Source organism: Leopardus geoffroyi, chromosome D2 (assembly GCF_018350155.1).
Source record: "Leopardus geoffroyi isolate Oge1 chromosome D2, O.geoffroyi_Oge1_pat1.0, whole genome shotgun sequence".
Classification (NCBI taxonomy): domain Eukaryota; kingdom Metazoa; phylum Chordata; class Mammalia; order Carnivora; family Felidae; genus Leopardus; species Leopardus geoffroyi.
The window spans coordinates 35184380-35211849 of NC_059334.1; the positions used below are offsets into that span (position 1 = coordinate 35184380).

General features: G+C 34.1%; 1 protein-coding gene and 1 non-coding gene across 5 annotated transcripts in view; both read left to right on the forward strand.

The window, feature by feature from the left end:
• The window catches only part of ADK (adenosine kinase), a 529136-nt gene that overhangs the window by 114570 nt on the left and 387096 nt on the right, over positions 1 to 27470 (forward strand). The window lies entirely within an intron of this gene.
• LOC123577629 lies at positions 23912 to 24027 on the forward strand. The gene has a single exon (XR_006701971.1). It is a non-coding gene; the product is annotated as a U5 spliceosomal RNA (small nuclear RNA).

The window sequence follows — 27470 nt, forward strand, 5'->3', positions numbered from 1 at the left end:
TAGTTTTATTCATTGATTCTTCACTTATTCATCCATATGATGTTAATCTTTGAGGATATGGTGTGTACTATACTTGCTCTCATGGAACTTACAGTCCCAGGGATTGGTAGAAGTCTAATTGATAAAACATATTTTTTGTACTTCTCAACAATAGGATTGAGTAATTCAAGAAAACTTTTGAATCCAGAGACAAGCTTTCTTTAAAGGGAATGCAATGTTTATTTTTGTTTTCATGAACACGTTTATTAGCTTTTGATTTTTAAAACTAGAAGAGAGCAGAATGTTTTGGCAGAAGGACCTAATATGTGATCCTTATGAGTTCTTCAATTGTTGCAAAACATAAACTTTCAATAAGGGGTTGAGCAAAGTAGATTAAATGTTATTTAAAACATATGTTCTAGTTGACCTCATGGCTAAATGGCCTGGTTCAGGAATCCATGAATTATCCCAAGGGTAATTCTTATATAGCAAAGTTTTTTGTTTTGCTTTTTGCTTTTTGTTTTTTCATGCTTAAATACTTGATTTCCACAAATACTACACAAGGGAATTGAATAAGAAGTCAAAAAGTCAAGGAAAAGAGAAACCTTGCATTTTTTCTGCTTTTACTACTAGGAAGCAGAAAACATTTCTGGTGACAAGCTATGCTTCATCATGAAAATACAGTTGGGTATTTTAGGCCTTCACAAATTTGATTTCATTGTGTTTAGTAGTGGATCTTAGTTAACTGAGATGGGGAGAAATTAAAGAATAAACTGGAACTCTAAAACTTCAGGTGGTTGTGTTCTACAGTTTGGAGCATGGATTTTCTTGTTTTTAGTCTTTCCTTATGAAATATTTTAAGTATACAGTAAAATTTAACAATACCAAGACACTCACTTAACCAAAGTTTTAACACTGTGCTATAGTTGAAGGTTTGAGTGTGGTTCTGGAAGGGAATAAAACATTACAGATACAGTTAGGGCCCTCCAGATTCTTCTTTGCAGTCTGCAATCCCATTCTCCTTCCTGTCCCAAAGGTGACTGTTATTTTTAGCTGTTTTTGATGTTTTTAACTATAATACTTTTCTTAGTGCTTAAACTGTATTTATGTGTATCTATAAACAATATGAGGGATTGATTTGTAGGTTATGTTATGTAAATGCTTTTTACTGTGTCTATCCTTCACGTTTTTTATGCAGTATTGTATTTTTGAGATTTATGTATATTAACAAATTATTTGTATATATAATTTATTTTTCCCATATATCACTTATGAGTATACCAATTTATTCTGTTGAGGACTTACAAGTATTTCAGTATTAGGAACACTGTTGCAATTAAGATACTTGTATTTATTTCTGTATGCATATGTGAATGATTTTCTAGGGCTGTATTGTCCAATATAGTAGCCACTAGCCACATGTGGGTTTTTTTTTAACTTAAGTTAATTAAAATGTAATACAATTAATTTTGTTTCTTGGTTGCACTAGTCACATTTGCAGTGCTTAATAACCACATGTAACTAACAGCTAATGTATTGGGTATTGTATGGATAAAGGACATTTCTGTTTTTCCAGAAAGCTCTATAGGACATTGCTGCCTGGGATTTTTATGTGCCTATGGAATTGTTTGCCGCACATCTCTTACATCACTAGATTGCTAAATTGTTCTTGCCAGCAGTATCTGGGCATTCCCTTTCTCAATTATTTTGCTAAGAATTGGTATCAGTAGAAATTTTAATTTATTTCTAATTTGGTACATGTGAAATGTATCTCACTGTTTAATTTACACTTTAAAAATGTGATGTTGAGGGGCACCTGGGTGGCTCAGTTGGTTGGGTGACCAACTTCAGCTTGGGTCATGAACTCACTGTTGGTGAGTTCGGGCTCCACCCCCCACCTTGGGCTCTGTACTGACAACTTCAGAGCCTGGAGCCTGCTTCAGATTCTTTGTCTCCCTCTCTCTCTCTGCTCCTCCCCCACTTGCACACTCTGTCTCTCAAAAATAAATAAGCATTAAAAAAATTCTTTTTAAATGTGAGGTTGAGCATATTTCCTATGTTTGCCTAAAGGTTCCTGCCTCGTGTCTTTGCTAAATTTTTTTTCTGTTGGAATATTTAAAATAACTAATTTACAGAAGTTCTTTATATTTTATGGATACTAATTATTTGATTGTGTTTGTTACATGTATCTATGCCCTCTGTGTGACTTTCCTTTAACTTTGTGGTATCTTTTGTTTCAAGTTTTACAATTTGATGTAATAAAATTTATCAATCTTTTTCTTTTATGCTTTTTATGCTTTTATGCCTTAGAAATTCCTTCCTACCCCTAGAGTCAAGGAATTTTTCTATATGTGCTCTGCAGAGTTTGATCTTTCATTCAGCTGAGTATAATTTTTGTGTAGTGATAGAGTTTTGAGACTGAAATTCTTTGCATATGGATAACCAAATATCCTGGCATTTTTTTTGAACAGTCCACTGTGATATGTTGAGTTTTCTATATGTGTATGAGTCTGCTTCTGGGCTGTAATTCTGTTCCATTGGTCTATTTACCACTATTCCATTATTTCATTTGAATTTTCTTAGAAGGAACAGTAGTGGTTAGGTCTAAGTCCTCCCCCCCCAAATTGATTTAACTGATGATAAGCTGGAAGATGAAAATTCATAATACAACATATTACAAAATGATATTAGTGTAACTAGCAGATGTGAACAAGAACATTGATGGTATTTGAGGAAAGTTTGGCTTAACTTTGAAAGAGTGAAAAAAAAATGGATATTTACTTTTTAAAACCAGGGCTTTTTATTTTATTTTACTTTATTTTTGTCTGTGCCCAAGGACAGAGGAATTTGTTCCTGGTCCCTCAGTACCATCCTTCCCCACTGCTGTTTGCAGCATTGGGTATGGGGGTTCCTGGAGACTGTGTCTCCATCTCTCTTGCTGTTCTCTTGCCATTCTATCTTTGGTTGTTGAGAAGCTGTTCAATCTGGTCTCATTTTTTCTTCCTGAGAAATTATTTTATAAATAGGTGTAATTTCATATGTTCCTTGAAGGAGATGAGTTCATGGTCTTCCTATGTCACCATATTGGACCAGAATTGAATGATTACTTTTTGGGGAAAAAAAAAAGTGTTTTGGACACAGTAAAAAATGAAGAACTAAGAAAAAGCAGCATGAGCCTTATGAGTAGTAATTAAGAAAATGAGTTTTAAAATCACATTGCCTATCCAGTGATCTGTGAGCTTTTGTATGTGAATGGGATACTACTTATAGTAGTAACTTCAGAAAGTGCTTGTAATAACTTACGTTAAGCACCAATTATCTGGCAAAGATCAAGACCACACTAATGAGTTGTTTCAAAAGTAACTGGACAGTTGAGAGAGGCATTAGAGGAGACAGGACAGTGTGTATGTACAAATGAATAAGAAAGACATGGATTTGGGGGAAGAATTATTAATGAGAACAACAGTGAGAGACTAGTTTGTGTTCCTTCACCAGTAAAAGGAAGTGGAAGACAGTGAGTCTGATAGTGACCAGTACAGGACACTAGGTGGTGCCATTAGCTTAGACTGCTTATTTGATATGGCTGAATAGCCTCAGGGTAGATAGAAAGGCAGTCAGAAATTAAGGGGTTAGTCAATAATTGCTGATATATTAAAGATGTGAATTGTATTATTATTTCAAAATAATATGATAGTTTTTCATATTTTCCTCTCCAGTGATCATTTTGAAAAATTTCCTGTCTTAAAGCAGTTTATCCATCAAATAAAACTGTATTTTAAAAGTAACAATGTTTCTAATTTAAAAATAAAGATTATGTATAAAAAACTATTTATTTAGAACTTATTAAAACAAGATAACTGAAGTTTTCATATTGAAAAATGATTGAAATGATGTAGTCAGAAAGAACTTAGTGTTTTATTAAGCTTTAGAGGCTTTATTCCAGGTCTGTGTACAACTCCATTAAACTTGTGAAATACTGAAAATAGTTCCTTGATTCCTGTTAAAAATGTTTTTCAGGTTCTAGATTGAGAGTAATTAAGTACAGCATTTGATTTCTGCAGATGATTTATACCATTAAATTTTTATTAATAGGTACATTGAACAAGTGACAGAAATCCTCCAAATAAGCAAATGGACATTTATTGGGGCACGTAATTTAAAAGATCATGATATGGCCAATTTCAGGTGAAGCTTGATCCAGTGGCTCAAATAATGTTTTTGGACCCTCTTCAACTGTTCGCTCAGTTTATCTTGGTTTGGCTCCTTTTGCAAATAGGCTCTCCTTTTCTGGACATAGGGTAGCTCCAAGCAGCTATAGGTTTACATCCTTCTTACTTTTTTTGTATTTGTTCTAGTGGCTTCAAGAAAAGTTGTGGTATTAGATCATGTATTAGGTCTGTTTAGCTTGGCTTGAGCTACATACTCACTTCTGCAGTTGGAGATAGAATTAGCACTGCTGCTGGAAATATATGGATCAAGAATGTTGGACAGAAAATCTCTTAACAGAAGGAAAAAAAAGAATGTTGGAGAGATGGTTCCCTAAAAACAAATTTGGAGTCTTGCTTTGGGAATAAAGAATGGTTGTAAAATGACAACCAGTTATTTAAGAAAGTTATCTTAAAACTATTTTCATTCTTTTGATTTTATGTCATTAGAATTTATGTTTACTTTGATCCCATTCCTACTACTTACTAGTTATTTGACTTCTCAGAGTCTACTTCATTATTGACTAATTGGGGCTATAGTTATTGTGACGATGAAATAAGATAATGTATGTGAAATACCTAGCCTAGTGCCTGGCATCTATTAGATCTTCTAGAAATGTTAATTTACTTCTGAGCATGATTATGAGCCAGCTGTTTTTGGGTTTTTATCGACACTGCTATGTTGTATATTTATCTGTAATCTGTCAATATTTCAAATGTAGTTTTTTTAATAATTAAAATAATTTTTGATTCCCTTTCAGTGCTTAAATGATAGTTGAAAGATACTGTTCTATTCATGACTTACTTGTATTTTTTACTTATATTGAATGTGTAGATTTCATTCATACAAGATTTTTGTAATAAATCTATGTTGAGAAATATAAATTGTCTTTAAAAACAGCAATAAATACAGTGAAATTATGATAAATGGTTTTATTGTTTGGGGAAATAATATAAACAGGTTCATGTATTTGAGGAATAGAAGGAAGTTGGCAGCAAGAGAGAAAGATGAATGATTAAATATTGTTTAAATTTGTTTTTTAATTAAGGTGCTTCATTGCTGTGTACATATTCAGAAATATATTTTAAATGTAACATTAATTTTTCACTTACCATTTATCTTTATTAGAAAATATTGCTTATATTTATCATAATTTTTTCACCAATTATAAAGCTTTTATAATCCATTTAAGTTAACTGGTATGAAGTCTCAAGGAAAGAACCCCTATAATGGTTTTTAAACTATTTGAACGTTAGATATTTGGTAACCCACATCTCCAATAACTAGCAATACACATGAAACTGTTGATAGTGATGGAATAGAACTATTAATTTTACTTATAAAATAACATAGTACATCATTATTTGACTTACAGCATATTTAAATGTGTTTAGCTACAAGCTGTGTTATACTGGTATCTTTCATTTATAATTGATAAATATAAATGTAAAGTGTAAAAAGTTCTTTTTACCAGATTTCAACATATAAACATTTGTAAACAAAATAAAGCCACATCAGACCAAAGGATGTCATAAACAGCTGTGGCCCTGTGATTTTATTGTTGGTTATTGTGTTTTTTATTTTGTACTGTGTTTGCTTTGTGTTTTAATTGCAATTTATTTTTAATTTTTTTTAACGTTTATTCATGTTTTGAGAGACAGAGCGAGGGTGGGGAAGGGGCAAAGAGAGAGGGAGACACAGAATCCAAAGCAAGCTCCAGGCTCTGAACTGACAGCACAGGGCCCGACGCAGGGCCTGAACTCACAATCCATGAGATCATGACCTGAGCTGAAGTCGGATGCTGACTGAGCTGACCGACTGAGCCACCCAGGCACCCTAATTGCAGTTTATTTTTACTAATATTGTATTTGTGGGAAAGCAGTAGGAATATGAAATATTAATAAGGAGAGAGGTATCAATCTGATGGTAATTAAAAGCAGAAATTTTTTTTAAAAATTGCAAATGGTGAAAAATTGGCTTATGCAGTAACAGGAATTATTTTGAAGACAAAACCAATGATTAAAACATGTGTAAAGTAGTGTGCCTATGCTCCAGAGGTATTGCTTAATGGCTTATGTATTTTGATATTTACCGTATCAGAAATTTAAAAAGGGGTGCCTGGCCGTCTCAGTTGGTGACGACTCTTGATCTCACGGTCATGAGTTCAAAATCCATGTTGGATGTAGAGTTTAGGATATAGACTTTACTTAAAAATCTAAAAAAATTTAAACATTTAAATGGAGACATTTGAAAATATTTATTAATACATTTAAATATAATTGTAATAAACCCATTATATGTTAACATAAGTAACATTTTTGTGAAAAATATCTATATTTTCCAAAACTAAAAATATTGTAAGAAGAGTGGTATTGTTTTACATTTTTGTAAATTCTTTTAATGCCTGACTTAACTGAAAGCAGATGGAGTCTCATTTGCTTCTGCATTCAGTCTGTTGCAATATATTGATTGAAAGATATGATATAAATGTATATGTTGAAATGTATGAATGAAATATTTCCTCACAGAGATACTTATGTATTTTTTTTATTAAAAATTTTTTTCTTAATGTTTATTTTATTTTTGAGACAGAGAGAGAGCATGAGCCAGGGAGGGGCAGAGAGAGAGGGAGACACAGAATCCGAAACAAGCTCCAGTCTCTGAGCTGTCAGCACAGAGCCCGACACGGGGTTCAAACTCACGGACCATGAGATCATGACCTGACCTAACTGAGCCACCCAGGTGCCCCAGATACTTATATTATAGCACATATAGCTAGTAAGAGGACAGTAGAAGTTCAGAGAACAAATTTAATTAATCTCTGAAAACACACATATTAATACCTTAGATATATTGCCTGAAAATATTTTCAAAACAGAACAAAAAAATACACAAGAATCCATTCCATTAGCCACCAGAATGTTGTTATTATGTTACGTAGCTTCTGGAAAACTTCACTGGAGAGTAGTACAAGAATGACATTGAAAAAAGGCAGTTTTAACCTGTGGATTCCCTGCAAGAAATTTAGAGACCCATGTGATTTATGGACCATGCTCTGAGAGCTGCTAGTCTGTGCAATTGAAAATAATCAATAAGAAACATTGGTAGAAATTCTTTTGAATTTACAGGAGAGTCTGAGAATCATTGTCGGATGTCTATTGACCTTATGTTAAAAGACAAAGCATTTGAGAGTTTAAAGTTTAAAGCAGTGTGTAGATGCTGGTGATCAAACTTATCACAGCCAAAGATAGTTCTATGGGGCTAAGGCCCTTCAAATCCATCAATAACCAAGTAAGTGTCAGGGCAGCAACTGCGGATATGATAGCTGCTAAAATTTTCTTATGACACTTCTGCAGAGATCATCAAGAAGAGAGATTATCTCTCACTGTCAATTTTTAGTGTAGACAAAACTTTAATATTTTGGAGAAAGAAGCCTGGAAGACACATGTACATTCAAGTTAGAAGAGAGGATAACGTTGTAATCTTCCATTTGATAGGACTATAGATAGGGACTGGTTATGTTAGGTTAAGGAACAAATGAGACTTATTAGCATACTTATAAATAGGGCTTCTGTATTGGGAATTTTTCATAGTAGAACATCTATTCACCCTGACATCAAGTTGTGGGTTTTCTTGGTACCTCCACCCTGGCAGTTGTTAATAAGAAGCATGGAGACAGTATACAGTATCTTGTAGTAATTGTCCTTTCTCATGCTGGAAATTTTAGGTCTTACACTATTGATATCATACTTGAGCCATTTACGTTTTCATGTTTAGAGATTAAAAAGTGTTTGTTTTAGGGGCGCCTGGGTGGCTCAGTTGGTTAGGCGTCCGACTTCGGCTCAGGTCGTGATCTCGCAGTCCGTGAGTTCGAGCCCCGCGTCAGGCTCTGTGCTGACAGCTCAGAGCCTGGAGCCTGTTTCAGATTCTGTGTCTCCCTCTCTCTGACCCTCCCTCGTTCATGCTCTGTCTCTTTCTGTCTCAAAAATAAATAAAGGTTAAAAAAAAAAGTGTTTGTTTTATACTTTCATTCAGGTATATTTGAAGACAGTTTTGTTTTAAATATATCATTTATTTGTTCTGATAGTGTTTATCAAAATTGTAATTATTTGGTATGACAGAGCCACTTGGTATTGTCATATTTAGCTTAACCTTCTCTTTGATAAGTCCAGCAAACAAACAAATGCTTGTTTTATTTTTTTTGTGTAGAAACCAATGAGACTGCAAATCCATTGATATTACATTATTTGCAGAGATTTAACTTGTAGGTAAAGCTTAATTATTCAGAATATACTTATGCTGTGTAAATGTTTACTGTTTTTAATGTGACTCGATCAAAATCTATGTAGATAATTTGCATCAGGGGGAAGTGTTGCTAATATCTTTTGCATTATTGAATGTTACATGTAAAGGTGCTTTTCCTTGTAAGGGATATACGATATTTTTCATTCTTTCATTCCGTTTCTTCAATTTCTGTGAAAATGTAGACTTATCTTTTATAATATAAGGGGAGTAGAACAAATGATCGGAAGCAAGATCTGAAAGTGTTTGCTTATAAGCTCTCAGTCACAAGCATTTTCATAATTCCCTAACGATAAACAGCAATAAACAGATTAGGTAGGAAGAAGGGTTATTGATGCTGACATTGAAATTTTGAGTAGAACTCTTAACCTCCTGTAAGAGTACCCTTGTTCAAAATGTTTCAGTGACACCAGTCTTTGTTTGTTACTTCCTTCAACAGATACTCATTCCTACCTTGAGACCTTTGCATATGTTGTTTCCTCTTTTTGGAATGCTCTTCATTATGGTTCTTTTGGACTTCTTTTAGTTCTCAGTTTAAATGACACATCTCATAGCACTTACTCATATATGAAATGACTTTATTTCCTTGCTTTAAATATCCATGCTGTCAGCACAGAGTCGGATGTGGGGCTCAATCTCACGAACTGTGATATCATGACCGGAGATGAAATCAAGAGTCTGATGCTCAATCGACTGAGCCACCCAGGTGCCCCTGTTTCCTTGTTATTATCAGACTCCTCTAACTAGAATGTAGATGCTCTTTGAAGGCAGGAGCTTTGTCCTGTTGACTTCTGTATCTCACTCCTAAGAAGCAGTTGTCTCACAGTATGAACTTAAATGTTGTATGAAGGAAGGTTGTGATTAAATGCAATGTATGATGAAAACATTAAAAATGTGCCTTATTTTCTAATTCTGATTATAATTAAAAAGATAGTATTATAGATGCTTAATTTTATAGCCCCCAAATAGTGATCTTTTACTGCTCCTTATTGTGATGGGTAAATTACAAGCCATCCCATGTTTAATTCCAGTTTGGTTTGGTGGAAAAGTCATCTACTTTGTTTGCTGTTGGACCATTTTGTGAGTTACTCCTATCTAATTATTTCATTAGCAGCCTTAGTCAGCAATTTACAAATAAACTCAGAGTTCCTTAGAGTAGGGCCTAAATCTATATCCAGCTCAGTATGACCATGGTTTGTAGTATACCTCTCGGCGAGGTCTTTGCAGTGCACATACTTAGCTACAAATGCTTGGGTTTCTGCCTTAACAAAGCACACTGGTATAATAAGAAGTAGAAAAGAGTAGAAGTAGAAAGTACAAGAGAGGAGAGGATTTTTAAAATGGAGAAAACAGGTTCCTATGCAAAAGTGTGGTAGACATGGAATTGTACAGCCCCGATCCTCCTTCAAAGAGGAATTGCAGCCCGGCTGTGGGGAGGAAAGTAATCACAAAGCTTTCATCTGTCAGCTTCTTCAAGGTCTGCCTCTGCTACAGGAAGCCTCCTTGCCTAAACCCCAGCCTTCCCAGGGCAGCTCTTGTCCTTCAGCTGATCAAGATGGAGTTATAAGGGCCCAGCCATTTTGTTCATACCTGAGACAACTCTGACAAGTAATATATTTCCAGAGATCCCTGCCAGGTTGCCTGAGGCTTTGTGAGGTACTGTAATTTGACTTCCTGCTTTCCAAACCTACCCCCCCTTCTTTTCACAGGGGTTGATCCTTAATAAATATTTTGCACCCCAAACTATCTCAGTGTCTGTTGTTAGACAATCCAGATTGCAATAGGGGAGTATATGGGCTACATGTTTTTCTTGAAACTTTTGTAAAATTCTGTGCAATTTTTTTTTCTTTCCTGTGGATGTGCATTATTCTGAGAAGGTCTATAGCTTTCGCAATATTCTTAAGGATAGATTGAAAATGACAGGTCTTTCTCATCAAGGACTTAAAGAAGGAAAGGCTTTTGATTTTCTTTTTTGATGCAGGGTCAAACTAAATATTGTAAAATTTTGATTTTGGTTAGCATTCAAGCCAAAGCTCTGTTGATATGGGAGCATTCTTCAATGACACAGCAATTAACTTCCTGGCAAAGGCCACTGGAGCTGGTTCTAATATGCTGCTGTGATGGCTCTTGGAAGTTTGGAAAAAGTGATGGCCCATATATATTAAATGAAGTACAGGTATCAAGGCTGCTTGGCAGATAGTAGAGCAAGGGATCAAAAGGCTCAAAGAAGTGAGCATGCCCGGAATGGATCTACTATATTAAGATGAGAAAGACACTTTGTTTGTCAATAATGCAATAAGGAAATGCAGAGCGAAGGGAGCACCAGCATCATAGAGAGGCCTCAAGAGTGGCTGTTTACGGTAGACGGAGGCTGATGGTAGAAGATGCCTTTACAGAACTAGAGTCTCTAAATAGTGGTGTTTCAGCCTATGTCTAATTTGTATTTTTTAACAAGTGAAGTTGAAGATCTTATTTAAAAACCATTTGCTTTTCTCTTTTTATGAAATGTTTGTTCATATCTTCTGCACTGCATTGACTTTGTTAGGGGAATTGTTGGTCTTTTTAGTGTTTCTGGGAGCTTTTTGTATGTTAGGAATGTAAGTCCTTTTGTGATATGAGTTGCAAACATTTTTACATGATTATAATTTGGATTTTCTTTTGCTAATTTCATTTTTATTATATAATGGAATTTATTAATTATTTTAAGACTTCTTTACTCTTAATTATTTGATCCATCTATAATTTGTCTTCACACACAGTATGGGATATGGATCCTGTTTTAATTTATTAAAAAAATGTTTTTAACTTTATTTATTTTTGAGAGAGAGAGAGAGAGAGAGAGAGCGTGAGCGGGGGAGGGACAGAGAGAGAGGGAGACACAGAATCCAAAGCAGGTTCCAGGTTCTGAGCTGTCAGCACTGAGCCCGACGTAGGTCTCAAACTCACGGACCCCGTGAGATTGTGCCCTGAGCTGAAGTCAGACACTCAACCAACTGAGCCACCCAGGCGCCCCTTGTTTTATTTTATTTTGAAGATTTAATTTTTTAAGTTTATTCATTTATTTCTGAGAGAGAGAGAGAGAGAGCGCGCGCGCGCGCGCGAGAGCAGGCACACAAGCGGGAGGGGCAGAAAGAGAGAGGGAGACACAGAATACGAAGCAGGCTCTAGGCTCTTGAGTTGTCAGCACAGAGCCTCACACAGGGCTTGAACTCACAAACTGAGATTGTGACCTGAGCTGAAGTCAGATGCTTAACCTACTGAGCCACTGAGGCACCCCCAAAAGATTTAATTTTTAAGTAACTATCTACCATGGGGCTCAGACTTAACAACCCTGAGATCAAGAGCCACATGCTCTACCAACTGAGCCAGTCAGGTTCCCCTATTTTATCTTTTATTGTAGGTAATTTGGTTGTCCCATACTGTTTATTGACTACTCCATCTCTTTCTCATTATTTTGAGATATCACTTTAAGTATATGTTACTGTCATATCTCAATTTACGTGTTTATAGAGTTTGTTTGTTTACTTTTTCTCATGTTCCATGGATATGGCTCATTATTGTGTGCCAGTTTAATTGTTGAAACATGAAAGTTTTGTTCTCAATTGGGCTATTGTCTCTCACTTCATTATTTTTTTAGAGCATCCTTATTTATACTTACTTTATCAACATTTTATCATGTCTCATATGTACCATTCTTCACACAAAACCAAATAAAAACCCCCAAAAACCTGAAACCTGTTGCTCTTGATATGGTTATTATGTTAAAATTAGAAATTATGTTAGCATCTTAATATTGATTTGGCATCTTAATATTATGTTGGCATCTTTTTTTATTTTTTTTATTTTTTATTTTTTCAACGTTTATTTATTTTTGGGACAGAGAGAGACAGAGCATGAACGGGGGAGGGGCAGAGAGAGAGGGAGACACAGAATCAGAAACAGGCTCCAGGCTCTGAGCCATCAGCCCAGAGCCTGACGCGGGGCTCGAACTCCCGGACCGCGAGATCGTGACCTGGCTGAAGTCGGACGCTTAACCGACTGCGCCACCCAGGCGCCCCTATGTTGGCATCTTAATATTGAGTCTTCCTAAGCCAGAGCATGGTTTGTACTTTTATTGCTTCAGGTCTTCTGTTAATGACTTCAGGAGTGTTTTAAATTTATTTTCTTACATGCATTATATATCTTTAAAGTTTATCTCATTGTTTTTGTGAATCAAGATCTTTTTAAAGTGGTTTTGGTTTATATAAATGAAAGTTACTTTTTTGCATTATTTTTCTTACCCATATACCTTACCCAACTTCTCTTACAGTTTTAAGTTTTCTGTTCATTTTTATTGAGAATTTTTTAAGGTGTGTAACAATAACAGTTTTAAGTAGTAATAGATTTATTTCTTGATTCCCAATATTTATACCTTTAATTTCTTTCATTTTGTTTAATAGTGTTCACTAGTATTCCAGTAGGATAATAAATGGTGGTGATAGTGGAGGTTCTTGTCTTATTTCTAACTTGGCAAATTAGTGGTATAATTATTCATTTCATGGTAGTCCCCTCACTTTCAAAAAGTATTATTTCATAGGCTCTTTTTAGTGAATTTCTACCACTGGACCCTCGTGCCACTTTGTACTTTACTTGCTACTGCATGGCAGCACTTTTGACAAGCCATCATTGATTATTCCATCTTTTCCTCATTAATTTGCAATACCTCCTAACTATGTCTCCTAATTTTACTGAAAATAAAGTGCTATTTTAATTTTCCTTGATTTTACATGATTTCCAGTACAAGGAAGTATTCCATGAACATATTAGATGTTCTCAGAAATTTCAAACTTAAAGTTGGAGCATCCTGAATTGAACTACACCTCCATTTTTCTTTTTCTCTGTGTACAAATGAAATATTTAGAGTTGCTCAGATTTGAGTGATCATATTCCTCTCTTAGGGTTCTGGCTACTGTAAAACCAACTTATTTATTACTTAAAGCAGACATTTTTTGTGCAAGGCTATTTTAAGTCTCAGTAGTTAGTTTCATTTTTGCTTTATTGTCAAAATTGTGTTTGTATTTCAAGGCAATGCTCCATTATCTGCTAGCTTTCAGTGTTGCTGTGGTGAAATCTGATGCCCTTCTGTTTCTTGATCCTTTGTTTGAAACATTTGTTTTATTCTACAAAAAGCCTTTAGGCTCTTTGTACTGATAATGTCTTTGTAGGGGTTTCTTTTCATCCATTTTGCTGGACACTTTGGTGATGAATTCTTTTGACATGGATCATGTCCATTAATTCAGAGAAATTTTCTTGAATTATTTATTTGATTTCTTCTTCTTTTCTTCTCTCGCTCTCTCTTGTTTTTTGAACTCTAATTATTTGGTTGGACATCTTGGACTGGTCCTCTAAATTAATCTTTTCTAATTTTATATTGATTTTTGAGAAATTTTGATTTTTACTGTCATTTTTATTTCAAAGTGTTATTTATCTTAATAGTTGTTTTTTTTTTTTTTAGTAGCATCTGTTCTTGTCTCATGGATGCAGTATCTCCTGGCATCTCTCTGAGGATATTAATAATAAGATAACATTTTTCTCAAGCTTTTCCCCTATCATATGTATCCCTTTCCTCCAAGCTGTCATTTACAATTTTTGTTTATTTTGGCTTCAATCTTTCACAGTAGAGATTTTCTTTTTCTTTCTTTCTTTCTTTTTTTAAATGTTTTATTTATTTTTGAGAGAGAGAGAGAGAGAGAGAGAGAGAGAGAGAGAGAGACAGAGTGTAATCTGGGAAGGGGCAGGGAGAGAAAGAGACATAGAATCTAAAGCCGGCTCCAGGCTCTGAGCTGTCAACACAGAGCCTGATGCGGGCCTCAAACCACAAGCCATGAGATCATGACCTGAGCTGAAGTAGGACACTTAACCAACTGAGCCATTCAAGTGCCCCATAATAGAGTAGTTTTCTAGTGAGATATTCAATTGATCAGTATTGAGATATTAATGGTTACAAAAAGAATTTGCCACATTGGTATATATAATGTTCATTTGAAGCATGTAAAAGAAATAATGATTATTATGTATTATTATAAACAGTGTATGAAAATAACATTGATTTGATTCTTCACTTTTAATACAGTTAATTTGAAATTTCAGCTTTTACCACTCACCAGATACCAATATGCTTTATGGGAAGCTGGGTTCTTCTTTACCCTCAGGGGCTGAATCTGAATTAATCTAAGCCAATCATGGTTATTTCATTCCCTTTGTGCCAGTGATTGATTTAGTAACAAGTGGGCAGCAACAGTTGAGAAGTTTAATGGGAAAGTTTTCCTTTTATTTATTTATTTTTTTGCTAGACATACAGAAGGGGCAATCTTTCTTCAGAACTTTGGACATTAGGTAAAGTGATACTTGGAACTATGGTAGCTGTTGTTGAACCATTAAGGAAGAAAAGCCATCACACTAAGGATGACACAGAGAAAACATGGATAAAACTGAGGCCTCAAGTGATATTGAGTTGTAAATTAATCCCAGAGCTGTTGTAGCCCTGGATGTTTTGTTATATGAGGTAATAATTCCTCTGATTGTCTTTAAAAAAACAATGAAAATAAGTATTACTTATATCTAGCTAAAAAATATTGTTAGTAAACATTCTAAAGTTCAAATTGTATAAATATTAAAGCTTAAAACTGCAGTTTTCTGAGAAGTTAGTGATTATTGTTTTTGCTAAAATAAGCTGAATTGGATATTTATATCATGTTCTTTCATTATTGTTATCTTTGTCCATAACTTATGTAGATCTGACATTTTAGCTATTTGGTAAAGCTGATGATTTTAATCTTTTGTTTTGGTATGATTCAGATTGACCTGACATTTTAATAAGTCTGGCCCTTAGGACTGATTAAAGAAACATCTTATTTGTTGAAGTATGTACATTTTCTTCATGAAATTGGTTTTTCTTTTTATCTGTGACTTGTCTTGCTAAAACTTTGAAGCATATGTTTTTGATACTGGCATTACATTTTTAATTAATATTTTAGATGCAAAAGGTGACAGTTTAAAAGATTGTTTTGTTAGTGGTTTATCCTTAAAAGCAAGTGGCATTTGGTTTTATTTTACAATAGAATTTAATCTTATATGTTTTTTGTTAAAGTAATGTTAACCAAAAAATCTCTTATTGAACTATTTGTGGTGAGCTTTTTAAGGATGTTTAAGATTTCACATGGAGTTTAACTGATCACAGATGAAGTTGTAAATTAATACCTCATGAGCGTATTTGACTGCAGGGCATTGTTTGTGAATCAAAACTGCTTTGTTCCTGTAAACTGTGAAAGAGGTTTAAGCATATGGATTAAAATTGCATGGTGATTCCAGTGTACTTATGAAAAGACACTGTAGTTGGATCATATAAAATGTTACTAAAATATTATCAGTGGCTATAAATTGTAATAATTCCCTTAAGCTTTTAAGGGTTGTAAGATTTAGTTTTATTCCTTTGTTGGATTTAACCACCTTAATAAGAAATTGTTTTGTTGTTTTAAAGCTGTACATAGCAATAAGAATAATCATTAATGTATAATGGTAACACAGTGAAGTTTCCCAGAAAACATGTATTTTTATGTAAATGTTCACAACTATATCAAATATATACATGGTTTTTTTCTTGTTTTCATTTAAATCATTCTCTTACCAGAAACTGTGGAATGAATAATTGTTCATTGATAGCTTCTATTATAAGATCATTAATGTGTTGTTTAGTGTCAAATCAGACTTCTTTTGCTGTTATTTTTGTTTTACAATATATGAAAGTCACTATTGTAGAATGTACTCTCTGGCCATGACAAATTGAAGTTTCCATTGAAAAAAATAGCAGAAAATTAGGGAAGCCTTGTTCTGGAAGACAGTGATAAGTTAGAGGAAATAGGATTGTGCTTTAATTAACTTCTTAGGTCAGTAAGGCAAACACTAGATCATACTTAGCAAAGGTTTGAGTGTCATCCTTTTAGACCTCTTCACATCCTTTGAAAACTTTGGTACCTGTTTTACAAATACTCTTTTTTTCTTGTACCTTCTTAACTTTCCTGTGGATGATATTTCCAGCACCAGTTATCACACTTCCTTAAACTCCTCTATTATAACTACCCTTATCTCCATTCCACTTGAGCAACCCTCTTTCCACATTCTGAACCCATTCCCTGCCTCAACTGCTTTAAAAAATTTTGTATCAGCTTCGTGTTTAGTTCCTTTGTATTTTTACTTTATTCTCTTTATTTAGCCTGAGTGGCATGGTCAGTTGCTTCAACTACATTTTGCCATTGCCTTCAATTCTCTCTCCCTTTTGACCTTGTCAGTTTCTAAACCTGGGTCAGTTTAATTGCGTGCCTTGCTTCTTGACTTTTTGTCACAATTTATTTTGCCATACTAGAGGCTTTCAGTCATCTTTGATCCTATTCCCTAAACAAGCAGATTGTTTGCTAGCTCTTATTTACCATTTGAAATGTCTTTCAAATCTCACCCCTTTTTGCTACTCTCCTGTTTATTGCCCCTGTCACCATCTCTTGCATTGAATCTTGTAGCCCTTTCTTCTCTGGCCGCGTTTCTCCAGTTGTTCTTTCTTTTTGCCTTTTCTATCCCATCAACACATGAGAGATTGGATTCCCATCCAACCACTTCATCCCCATCTTAATTAAGAGAAGCTTCTTTAAGTAGTAATTCTCAGTTGAAGCACCAAATATTGTGAGTCTCTGTGTAGTGTGTATTTATTTAGTTTTCAGAATACCTTAAAAGCGATTTTCTTCCATCTTCCTGAGGTCCTGAAGGATCTGTTGCAGGACTTTCTCAATTCCACCTTCTATAGTGCTACAGGAGTCATCCTTCTGAAATGTGGATTTGTTCACTTTACAAATGTATAGCAACTTACTTTTTGCCAAGTACTGGAATAGCTGCTAGAATACGGAAGATGAATGCTAAGGTGTTTGCCTTTGAGAGAAGTATTAATGACATAGTACATCTGTCATTTACTAGAACTTTTATTAAGTGTTAGGCACTTCCTAGATATGTTCCCCCCCACCCCCCGCCCTTGGATTTATTCTTATAAAAGTCCTTCAGTGTAGATAATATTAGTAACTGTACAGATGAGTGAACTGAATCACATAGAATTCTGAGCAATCACACAGCAAGTAATTCTATAAACAAGTGATAAGTGTTATGACAATTACTTGAAAAGGGACCTCTGAGAGCATATAGGAGAGATACCTAGTTTAGGATTGGAATATTAACAAGGTAGGCTTCACAGAGAAGATGATACCTTAAGCTGAGTCTTTCAAGACAAGTATGATGCTTGTGAGAAGAAAATGATACACAGATAGGAAGGTATGTATGTGGCATGGTTGTGCTTGTGAACAGGCTTTGCAAAAGACATGCAGACATGAGAAAGCATTTTGTGGGAACACCTCAATATGACTGAATCATAGTGCCTGAGTTGGGGAACTGAGAGTGGTTTTAGCAGATGTAAACACATTAAACCAGGTTGTATTACGATAAGAAGTTTAGATTTGTTTTTAGTGGGTGATAGGGATGATGTTAAATAGGAGAGTTAACTGATTAGACATTGTGAAAAATGGATTAGAGCAAAGCCTTTCTGGAATCATAAAGGCCTATCTATTAGTCTGTTGGAATAGCCCAATAAGAAATAGGAGGTCCTGAAATGTGTCAGTAAAATTGAAAACAACAACAACAACATCAACAACAACAACAACAACAACAACAGGTGCAACACAGGCTCTTTGGGAGGTAGAATCAACAGACTTAGTGGTGTAAAAAGTGAGTGAGAGGAATGATTTCTTAGGGTATCCTCAGCTTGGGAGAGTAGTTATGCCAATCCAAGATATTTTATGCTTGTATGTATGTATGTATTTAGAAATATGTTCTTTAAACACCTTGGCCAACTATGAGCTTTGAGACCTTTTCATTTATCAAGCCTTCCTTGAATGCCCAACAGCTCAGTTATATCCTGCGTCCTGGGAGGGGGCACAGTGGAAGTTCTAGGACTTGCCCATCTAGTAGAATCTCTTGAGTTTAAATAGTTTTCAAACTTTCAGTTTTCATATTTTCCAGTACAGAAAACAAACTTTGCTAGAGGTCATGTAAACCAGTATTGTGGTTTAAAAAACAAGTGACCATAGTATATGGAAGTAAACTTTAAAAACTTGACTATAGAATTCTTCACCTAAATATCATTGTTTTTGTTTTTTGCCTATTTATCGACTATTAAAATATTATAGTGAGTTTGAGTTACTGGAGGTATCTCTTTACATACCTTTGGTATGGAACCTTGATAACTAATACAGTGGAAAATAGGATCAAAACAGGGTAACATTGTCATCTCACTTTTCTTTCTTAATATCCATGGAAGTTATTTTTTCTTAAATTATTTAAGAACTTATTTATATGAAAAGTAAGTAATGTTTTTTAACCCTGTATTGCAGTTGAATGGGGGGAGGATGGTTAGTTTGAAAATTATGTCATCTAGGAAATGAAAATATCATAATGAAATAGTTTATACTTCTTTGTTGAATTGAACCATGATGTTGTGTAATAAAGCCTGGATTAAACTTTATTGCAACTTAAAAGATACAAAAAATAATAAATATATTATTTATTGCATTAATAAATTTATTGCAATAATAAATAAATATATTATTTATTGCATTAATAAATAAACTTTATTGCAACTCCGACACCCCTCACACACACACACTCAAATACACACATACCTATACTATATAAAGACTGAAGTTTGTGGCTTCTTTCATGAACTGCGTATCATTTTGTTATGATACTTTGCTTTACACATAGTAGATATTTGATAAATATTTGTTGAAGTGGACTGAATAAACATTTCACTCTCAAAACTATGTGAAGATGAAGCCTAAGTAAATATGTGCTTTGAGCCATAATGAGAGTTAAAATTACTTAAAATGTAGTCTTATTACAAAATAGCATGTTTCTTTCTGATTGGTAAGAATTTGGAAAACATGTAAAATAGAATGAAAAATATGAAGATCATCAGTAATTCTAATGAGAATAAAATACTCCTATTGCCTATTCTTTTGTAACTAATTTTTCTATCAAAAACAGTACTGCATTTTTTAGAGAGGGGAGTACTTCAGGAAAGTTGCTATCAGTTTACTTTCTTAAATTGGTGCTTTTCAAAAAAATTGGCTCTAAAGCGATCTCCTGTAGTGAATCTTCTCTTGATTTTTAAAAGACCTTCACCTCCTAAAATAAAGGGGAAAAAATTCTCCTTTATGGAAAAAGGAGAGAAGATGAAATGTATGGTGTCATAATACACCTGAAAATTGATATATTTCTGTAGATACATGGACAATTAGTAGTTTACTTGTTCTTAAAATAATATTTCTAAACCCTATTAGGATTTTTGGCTACATGTGACAAGAAACCTAACTAGCACTAGCTTTGGCTAACAAAGGAATTTAGTAACTCAAGTCATTGAGGTGCACTCACACAAAAATATGGTTACAGTTGGGCCTTAGGGATGAGTAAACTTCTAAGGACTCAAAAGCTGTCAGATTTTTCTTTCTTCAGTTCTTCTTCCCTTTGTCTGTCTCAGAGTTATCTTCAATTTGTCAGACTGCCTTTTTTTACTTCATCTTTTTTTTTTTTTACTTTGTTTTCTTGGTTTTGTGCTAGGTTTTTTTTTTTTATTGCTTTTTTGAAAAATTAAACAGTATTTATTAGTAATTTCAGATACCGTTTTCACATTTTAAACCTTATGCAAGATAAATATCTAGAAAAAATAGTTTGGTTTAATATTTTTGTAAGATTTACAATGTATATCACTGTTCTTTGTCAAAAGAGTAATCTCAAATGAAATATCTATGATAGGATTCTCATTTGTTTAATGGCTGAAAAAGCCTTTCAGTTTACACTAGGGACGAGTAGATAAATTTTAATATTTGTGACCAGTGTTCATATTCTAAGGTATTAAATGCTTTTATTTTTTTTTTTAATTCTTTTTTTTTTTTTTTCAACGTTTATTTATTTTTGGGACAGAGAGAGACAGAGCATGAACGGGGGAGGGGCAGAGAGAGAGGGAGACACAGAATCGGAAACAGGCTCCAGGCTCTGAGCCATCAGCCCAGAGCCTGATGCAGGGCTTGAACTCCCGGACCGCGAGATCGTGACCTGGCTGAAGTCGGACGCTTAACCGACTGCGCCACCCAGGCGCCCCTTAAATGCTTTTATGATAGAAATGTGTTTTTACTTATAGAAGGAGAAAAAATTCATTTTTTTGTGATTAACAAAGTTTTCCCCATTTTTGCTGAATGCTTTCTTTTTAAAAAATTATACATCATTCCAGGCTTTTCTTCTTGCTGATCACCTAAAGTGCTAAATGTGTTTTGTTAAGGTGACCCTTGAAGATTGCTCTTATAGACTAAAGAGAGGCACTGCATTTTCTAATGTTGTGAAAGAGGTTATATTTAGCTATTGGTATTTCAAGTTGGAACACTTCATTCTACTGTGACTTTTGTTAATGAGTCATCTGGAGAAAATGGGCTGCCTCTTGCTTTTAGGAAGAGTCTGCAGCAAATAATAATAATAAGTTAAACACTGTGGGAGATTTTCTGCCAAATAACAAACTTAAAATGGAAACTGTTTTGTAATACATTTTATTGCCCGTATGTAAAATATGTGCTCAAGGATATAGAAATATTTTGCTCATTATTATCTTCAGCTGATAAAAACAAATAATAATCCTGACGTCACATACAACAAAAAGAAAGCATTTTCTACCAAAGCATCGTGTAGGTTGTTAGGAGTTATAGGCAAGTGGGAAGCTAGCATATTTTTTTAAATTAATTTATTTAAAAATTTTAATTCCAGTATAGTTAACACACAGTGTTTTATTAGTTGCAGGTGTACAATATAGTGATTCAACAATTCTATACATTATTCACTGCTCATCAGTTTAATAACTGTACTCCTAATCCCCTTCATCTATTTTACCTATCCATCCACTCATTACCCCCTGGTAACCATCAGTTTGTTCTCTACATTTAAGAGTCCATTGTTTTTTTTGGTTTGTCTCTTTTTTTCTTTGTTCATTTGTTTTTTTCTTAAATTCCACATATAAGTGAAATCATATGGTATTTCTCTTTCTCTGACTGACTTATTATTCACTTAGCATTATACCCTCTAGATCCATCCACGTTGTTACCAATGGCAAGATTTCATTCTTTTTATCACTGAACAATATTCCATTATATTATATATAATCACATCTTCTGTGGTCGTTCATCTGTCAGTGGACATTGGGTTGCTTCCATAATTTGGCTATTGTAGACAATGCTACAATAAACATAAGGGTGCATATATCTTTTCAAATTAGTGTTTTTGTGTTCTTTGGATAAATACCCAGTAGTGGAATTACTGGATTATATGATAATTCTATTTTTTATTTTTTGAAGAACCTAGCAATGGTCAAATCTTAATGATAATTTTTAGTAACTGGGGAAAGTATTGCAATTATTAAAGTATTGATTTTTTAAAAACGTATTTTTATATTTGTTTAACTTTTCCCATTTTTTAATTTTGGTAAAATACACATAACATAAAATTTACCATCTTAACTATTTTTAAGTGTAGGTTTAGTGGTATTAAATACATTCATACTCTTGTGCAGCCATTACCACCACCCATCTCATAACTCTTTTAAATAGCTGAATCTCCATACCCATTAAATTATCACTCTTCTTCCCCTCTTTCCTCTATCCCCTGGCAACCACCATTCTACTTGCTTTTTCTATGATTTCGACTATAAATGGAATTATATAGTATTTGTCTTTTTGGTGCCTGGCTTAGTTTACTTAGTATAATATTCTTAAAGTTCATCCCTGTTGTAGCCTATGTCAGCATTCCTTCCTTTTTAAGGCTGAATAATATTGCATTGTACATGAACACCATATTTTGCTTATCTGTTTATCCATCAGTGAACACCTGAGTGGCTTCCATGTTTTAGCTTTTGTGAATAATACTGCTATGAATGTGGATGTACAAATATCTCTTTGAGACCTTGCTTTCAGTTTTTTGGTGTATATACCCAAAAGTGAAATTGCTGGATCATATGATAATTCTATTTTTAATTTTTGAGGGAACCACTGTACCTTTTTTCACAGTGGCTATACCAGTTTACTTTCCCACCAACTGTGCATAAAGGTTCTAATGTCTCCATTTCCTTGCCAACACTTGTTATTTCTAGTTTTTCAATAGTAGGCTTCCTAATGGGTGTGAGGTACTATCTAATAATTTTGATTTGCATTTTCCTGATGACTAGTGATGTTGAACATCTATCCTTGTGCTTATTGGCTATTTGTATATGTTCTTTGGAGACATGTTTATTCAAGTCCTTTGCCCAATTTTGAATCAGGCTGTTTGTTTATTGTTGTTGAATTTTAGGAGTTCTCTATATATTCTGGATATTATTTCCTTATTAGATAAATGATTCATAAAGATTTTTTCCCATCCTGTGGGTTGCCTTTTTATTCTGTTGATGCTGTCTTTGATATACAAAGGTTTTTAATTTTCATGAAGTCCAATTTGTCTATTTTTGTTATTGCCTATGCTTTTGGTGTCATATCCAAGAAATCATTGCCAAATCCAAAAAGCTTTTTGCCTTATGTTTTTTTTCTAAGAGTTTCATCGTTTTAGCTCTTAAAATTTAGATTTTTAATCCATTTTGAATTAATTTTTTCTATATGGTGTTAGATATGGATCCACTTTCATTCTTTTGCATGTAAATATCCAGTTTTCCCAGCACCAATTGTTGAAAAACCCTGTTTTCCCACTGAATGGTCTTTGCATCGTTGTCAAAAATCATTTAACCATGTTTGTGAGGGTTTATTTCTGGATTCTCTGTACCATCCCATTGGTCTATATGTCTTTTTGCCAGTACACACTGTTTTGATTATTGTAGCTTTATAGTAAGTTTTGAAATCAGGACGTGTGAGTCCTCTCACTTTGTTCTTCTTTTTGAAGTTTATTTTGGCTATTTGGGGGTCCCTTGAGATTCCGTATGCATTTTAAGGTGGCTATTTCTTGAGATTCCATATGAATTTTAAGGTAGATTTTTCTTTTCTGCAGAACAGATCACTGGGATTTTGATAATGTGCTAAATTTTTCATAGGTTTTGTTGTTGTTACCACCTCATATTTAATTTAGTATTACACCTTTACAAAATTAGAAATTCTTTGAGAGTGGATAGTTGGCAAGGGGTATGAGAGATACGAGTTCTAATATTAGCTACCTTTATACATGTCACACTGATTGCATACTTCATTTTTCTTATCTATACAATAGTTTTTCCTCATGACTTTTCTTGCAGGAATGAAAGGAGATAGTATGGAATAATTAAAAATATATCATACTGATACTCTGTTTTTTCTTCAGATCATATAAATGTTTTGCTTTTTACTAAAGATTTCCTTGGAGAGGAATGATTCTTAGTGTTTATCCAATTTTTTGAGGCCTTGCACTTGCAGGGCTTACTAATAATAAGATATATATATATATATATATATATATATATATATATATATCATACTGAAAAATATGAAGATCTTAGAATTTGTATTTGAAGCAAGTTGTCTTTTTTTTTTTTTAATTTTTTTTCCATGTTTTTATTTATTTTTGGGACAGAGAGAGACAGAGCATGAACAGGGGAGGGGCAGAGAGAGAGGGAGACACAGAATCGGAAACAGGCTCCAGGCTCTGAGCCATCAGCCCAGAGCCCGACGCGGGGCTCGAACTCACGGACCGCGAGATCGTGACCTGGCTGAAGTCGGACGCTTAACCGACTGCGCCACCCAGGCGCCCCCAAGTTGTCTTTTTTGAGGTGAACTTGCCAAGTCTTTCTTGGGCACTGAATGACTATATCACTAGTCATGAACTATAATAGCACCATGAACTATGGGATTTTTTTTTTCCTTTTTCTCAGATTTATTTATTTATTAAATATTTATTTATTTATTTATTTATTTATTTATATAACATTTATTTAACATTTAACATCTATCTGTCTGTCTGCCTCTCTCTCTGCACTTTCTTTGTCTCTATCTAGAACTCTTATGAGCTTAGTGTTGCCTGCTATACCAAGAATACCAGTTCTTTACTCTTTTTTTTTTTTAACAAAGATCATGTGTAATATACTGGAGGGGAATTTAGGCCTTTGGTTCTGCCTTAGGAAAGCCTGCATTTTTGTTCTTTTTATACATGGCAGTCAGGCTATATAGGCCAGTTCCTGCCATGGAATGATAGTTCCTTTTGTGAAGTCTATCCTTTTTGTGGGTCTCACAGAATCATTTCTTTGTAGTGAAGTAGAGTGTATGTTATGGCATAATTCTTTGTGTCCTTACTCATCGCAGTTTTGGAGTATTGGGGAATCAGTAGTGTTTGAAAGATTGACTGATTTGTTCTTCCAGCATTTATTTAATGAATGCACTTGGATTTTTTATAGTCTAAACTCAACAAATCCAAGCTGAACTCCTAATTTTCCCCACTGTCCCAAACCTGTTCCACCTACAGCCTTCTCTGTTTCACTTAATGGCAACTCTGTCCTGGTTGTTTAGACTACAAACCTTAAAGGTATTCTTGGTACTTCTCTTTTTCTTATAGCACATATCCTGTCCTTCACACATTGTACTGAACCACCTTTGAACTATATCATGAATCTAATCACTTCTTACCATCTACACTGCTGTAGTCATCTGTCCTATGCTTTGTGCCACCATTATGCTTTACCTGAATTGTTACAATGGCCTCTTAACCTAGTTTCTCTCCTTCCACCCTTGGCTGCTTTCCTCATATTCTCAGCCCAGCAGACAAGGTTGACTTTTTAAAAACAAAAGTCAGACCATAATACTCTGATAAAAATACGTTAGGTATAAAAATGGTAAAGAAAGGAAATGCTATTTGCAGATGAAAGTACTGTATTTTTGTAAAACGAAGAAGTGAAAAATAATTAAAAACCAACATTTACTTGGTGGGTAGTTACAAAATTAATACACAAACATGCATTCTTAATACTTTACTAGATACAAAGAGCCACAAATGATAAATTAAGAGCAGTATAAACTAAATACAGTGATATATCAAGAGACTAGTAGTACAAGTAGGGTTTATTCCAAAATGAAAGGATAATTCAGAATTAGGGAATCTATTAATATGATTTTACCCTGCTCTCCAACTGCTTCCCAGAGGGTTTCTGTTGTTTGCTTAGTAACCCCAGACCAACTAAACCAATGAACTCTACTATCTGGTGGCTGACCCACACTTTCTCAAAAGAGGTCTGATCCTTCATAAATTTTTCCTTCCTTGGGTACTTTTCATTCAGCCCTAGAATACCATATGGACCTTTCTTTTTTTTATCATAGTTAATAATTCTTTATGTTAAAATTCCGTTTAACTTACTATGTGGTTTTAATCTTTGATTGGACCCAGATTTGATTTTACCATTTAATTTTTAGAGAGATTTTAAATGATTATTTTCATAGATGCTAAAAATGCATTTGCAAAACTCAACATTCATTCTTCTTTTATTAACTTTTTATGAATTGAAGTATAACACACGTAAAAGAAGTATACAAATCATAAGTGTACAGCTGAAAGAATTACCTCAAAGTAAACATACTTGTTTAACTACCAACCAGTTCTAGAAATAGAACTTGGCCAGAAGCCCAGAAGCACCCTTGGCCCCTCTCCTTCCCCAAAGGTATCCACTATCTTGACTTACAACACCAGAGATTAGCTTTGCTGTTTTGAACTTTAAATAAATGAAATCATATAGTGTATATTTTTTTGTTTATGGCTTCTCTGGCTCATCTTGGTTTGTGTGATTTATCCACATTGTTGCATATAGTAGTGCTTTCTTCATTTTCTTTTCTCTGTCCAATTCCACTGTACAAATCTGTCTCAATTTAATTTTATACTCTACTGTTGATGGGTATTTGGGTTGTTTTGGGTTTGGCTTTGTTACAAACAATGCTAGTAATGAACATTTTTGTATGTGTCTTTTGGTGTTCATGTACACACATTTCTGTTGGAATTATAAATAGGAATGGAAATATTGGGTCACTGGGTGTGCTTGTCTTAAACTTTACTAGATACTACCAAAAGAGATTTCCAAAGTTTTATATTCCCATCAACAGGACTGAAGTTTCCATTTGTTCCACTGGTATTTTCAGTCTTTAAAATTTTTGTTTTAGCCACACTGGTTGGTGAGTGACTAGAGGTATCTTATTATAGTTTTAATTGTATTTCCTTGACCAGACCACTAATAAGGTTAAGCATATTCTTATTTGTATATTGACCATTTAGATACACTTGCTTTGTGAATTGCAAGTTTAAGTTATTTTTTCCAGTTTTCTATTAATATTTTTTTAGCAGTTAATAGAAATTCTCTGTATATTCAGGTTATGACTTATTTTAGTTGGTAAATGCCAGCTCTGACTTGGCCTTTTCCCTATCCTCATGATATCATTTCATGAATAGATGTCTTCATTTTAATGGGGATACTCTTTTTGGTGTTCCTGTCCTTTTTAACTCTCTGTACAATTGTGCCTATGGTTTGCCTATGCCTTAAATATTTGGCACAATTCACTGATAATGTGATTGAGACTTGAGTTTTCTTTGTTGGGAATATTGCATTAAAAAAGTGAAAGACTGGGGCGATTGGGTGGTTCATTTAGTTAAGAGTCTGACTCTTGATTTCGGCTCAGGTCATGATCTCATGATGCTGATACTGAGTCCTACATTGGACTCTGTGCTGAGCATGGAGCCTGCTTAAGATTCTCTCTCTCTACCCCCCTACCCCCCTCCCACGCTCGTGCTCTCTCTCTCTTACTGTCTCTCCCTCTTTAAAAAAAAAAAAGATTCTCTCCTTCTCTCCTTGCCCCTCCCCTGCTTGCATGAACCTTCTCTCTCTTCTCTAA